The sequence below is a fragment of the Triticum dicoccoides genome, chromosome 2A, assembly GCF_002162155.2.
Source record: "Triticum dicoccoides isolate Atlit2015 ecotype Zavitan chromosome 2A, WEW_v2.0, whole genome shotgun sequence".
Lineage (NCBI taxonomy): Eukaryota > Viridiplantae > Streptophyta > Magnoliopsida > Poales > Poaceae > Triticum > Triticum dicoccoides.
Window position 1 is genome coordinate 463,310,947 of NC_041382.1, and position 3,585 is coordinate 463,314,531.

Sequence of the window (3,585 nt, forward strand, 5' to 3'; positions counted from 1 at the left end):
GCTCGTCCCCGACCTCGCCATTTAGATTGTCGCAACCGTTGTGAGCTCAGCTACATTCCCATCCTCTCCGTTCTCGCTGTCGTCCCCTGCATCGACTACACGAAGCTCACCCGCACGCGCCGCCGCCCGCGTCGTCGCCGGTCATGCTCCGGTGACCATATGGTCCCGGGCTTGTGTCCAATGCACTCCCCGCATCATGTAGGAGCCGTAGATGCTAGCGCCGCCCCGCCTAGGCCACTACAGCAACGAGCCCGAGCTCACCCGAGCTCCGGCGACCGCCAAGGTCGTCGCCGGCGTCGTTCCCGGCCTCCCCGAGCTCCACTTCCACCACCAAACGACGCGGCTCGCTTCCAGCTCCCCATAGATGGTCTCGGCCGCCCGTTTGGTCGCCGGAGACGCAAACCCGAGCCCCTCCGCCGCGTCTGTCATCGTCGGCGTCAAGCCGCCGGCGAGTTGACCATGTTTTGACCCGTGGACTGACGTGTGGGCCCAAGTTAACTTCCCCCCTGAGCCTATGACAGGTGGGGCCGACATGTTAATTAGTTTAGGATTAGTATTAACTAACTTTAGTTAGTTTAGGTCACTGACATGTGGGCCCAGCCCCACTGACAGTTAATTAGTACTAACTTAACTCTGTTAGTTATCTAAGACACTGACAGACGGGGCCCACCAGCCAGGTTTGACTAGCCCTGGCACCTTTGACTCGCTGACGTCACAGTGACGCGGTGCTGACGCAATTATTCATTTTCTAGATTTATTTTTATATAGGAAATTTCAGGAAATAGCCAAAACTTCTAAAAATCATAGAAAATCAACCATAGCTCCAAATCAAACAAATTATATATGAAAAATGATCAGAAAAATTCAATCTATCCATCTGTAATGGTTTCATGCATGACAAACCCTTTAACCTTGCTGTTTAGGTGAAACAAGCTAACACACTTATTATGCATAAGAACTTTAACTTCCATTTGAATCTTTGGTTCAAATGGACCCATTTCAACTTGTTTCACATTGCATTAGGCAGGACACATCATTTTGCCATGTCATAGCATGCATCATATTGTTGCATATTGTCATGTGTTGATTATGTTATGTGTGTCCCTCGTGGTAGGTTCTGCCTTCGAGGATATCTCCGAGTATCCAACTGAGGGGTATTACCCTACTACCACTACATCAGGCAAGCAACCCATTGATCATTTCGATACAAACCCATGTTCTCGCTTCTGCTCTTGTTTACTGCATTAAGACAACGCGATTCAAACTGTTGTGTGTTGCGGTAGTTGAACCCACTTCCTTTGCATGACCTATCATTGCCACAGTAACTAGATGAAACCCACTAGCATGTGTAGGAGTTGATTGAGCCATATTTGTGTTCCTACCATGCTATGCCTGCTATGCTTAGAGTTGTGTCAGGTCTGGTTCATCTGGGTGATGGGCTAGAGTGAAATGATTATGTCGGTAATGTGAGGGGTGTGTTGAACATGATTTGGTAAAGGTATCGATGAGAGGCCATGTAGGAGTACATGGTGGGTTGTTTCATTGAGGCCGTCCCTAAGAACTGAGATCTGTATGTGTGATTTAAGATTCAGTTACTACCATACATTGGGCCCGAAACCAATGGACCCTCTCGGCTTCTTAATCACCCTAGTACTCTGTCCAGGAGTTGCAAATAGTTTCTGGTGTTTGTAGGTTATGTGTTGGCGGCCGTGCGTAGCGCTGACCCTAGGGGTGGGCTATGTTGCGGTAGATACACCATGGCCGGGTATGCCGGGCGCCCGTTTGGCGTCTCGGGACCCTGTTCACATCGTTCGGGGCCGTATGTGGAAACCTCGGCCGGTCTCCTTGCGGATGGAACCTGGATAGGCGATAAACCTGGACTAGAGACTTGAGTGTTTAGGTAGGCCGTGGCCGACACCCTCGTTGGGCTTCCGCTTGAAGGTTGCCAAGTACATGTCGTGTAAACGGCGGTAAGTGGTGAGAGCATGTATGAAGAAGTACACCCCTGCAGGGTTAACATCATCTATTCGAATAGCCGCGTCCGCGGTAAAGGACTACTTGGTTGCCTATATAGTTCATATACAAGTTAATGGATACTACTAAAAGACTCAAGATAAGTGTGAGTACCGAGGATGGCCCTCTCGTAGGATGACAAGGGAGGATCCCCGGTGGAGTATTGTGTTGGTGAGTAGTGGACTCGTGTGCGAAAACTATTTTATTAGTGGAGTCTCGTAGGATAGCTTAGCCAAGAGTCAAAGCTGGCTTGCTGCAATAACTCCACCACCTTCTTGAGAATGAGCATGTATAGTAGGTTCTGATGTAAGACTTGCTGAGTACCTTTGTACTCATGTTTGCTTAATTACTGTTTTCAGACGACAACACCGCCCCCTCTGATGGGTTTTATGTAGATCCCGACGTCGATGAGTGACTTGCCACCCAGGTGGTGATCCTGGCCATGTAGGGCCCTATGTAGATAGACAGGCTTCGAGAGGCCTTCTTTCTTTCTAGTGTCTGTACTCAGACTATTTGCTTCTGCATGTGCTTGTATGCTTGTATGACTTGAGTGTCGGGTCATGTGACCCCTACCTGTATGAACATGTTATGTATGGCTCTTTGGAGCCTTTAAATAAAGTACTTGTTTTATAGAGTTTTGTTGTGATGCCATGTTGTATTTGCACATATCGAGCATATTGTGTGTATGATTGAAATGCTTGGTATGTGTGGGATCCGACAATCTAGTTGTTTATCCTTGGCAGCTTTCTTATGGGGAAATGTAGTCTAGTGCTCCTCGAGCCATAGTAGTCCGCTACAGCCCGGTTCACCGGAGTCCTGCTAGTCCAGCACTACTGCTCAGGACACTTGACTGGCCGGCATGTGTTTCACTTCGTTCTTATGTCTGTCCCTTCGGGGAAATGTCACGCGGTGACTTCCGGAGTCCTGCCTAGCCTGCTACAGCCCGGGTTCCCCGGAGTCCTGTTAGCCCAGTGCTACAGCCCGGATTCACACGCTGATGACCGACATGCTCGATGTGATTCACGTATGCATGTCTCCATAGGTCTGTGCCGCTTTGGGTTCACGACTAGCCATGTCGGCCCGGGTTCTCTATCATATGGATGCTAGCGACACTATCATATACGTGAGCCAAAAGGTGAAACGGTCCCGGGCCATGGTAAGGCAACACCCATGGGGATACCGTGCGTGAGGCCGCAATGTGATATGAGGTGTTACCGGCTAGATCGATGTGACTTGGAATCGGGGTCCTGACAGCGTTGGCATCAGAGCCGGACTGCTTGTAGGTTCGTTGAGCCAAACTGGTCGATGTCGAGTCTAGAAATGCTTTAGTTATATGTAGGGGAATTGATTGTGGGAGGGAACGTAAGGCTCTTTTACTCCTTTACCTTATGCCCTCTGATTTGAGTCATTCTCTTCTCATTCAATGTGGGTTAAGGACTAGGCTCTCGTCTTCTATCAGGTTCACGTGTTACTAATCCGTAGTAGCTTATAGGATTGTTGTTACAAGCCTCAGTACAGTTTCTACTATTTTTTAGTATGTTGCCAGTTGAATCAGAACCTTGATATTATGTT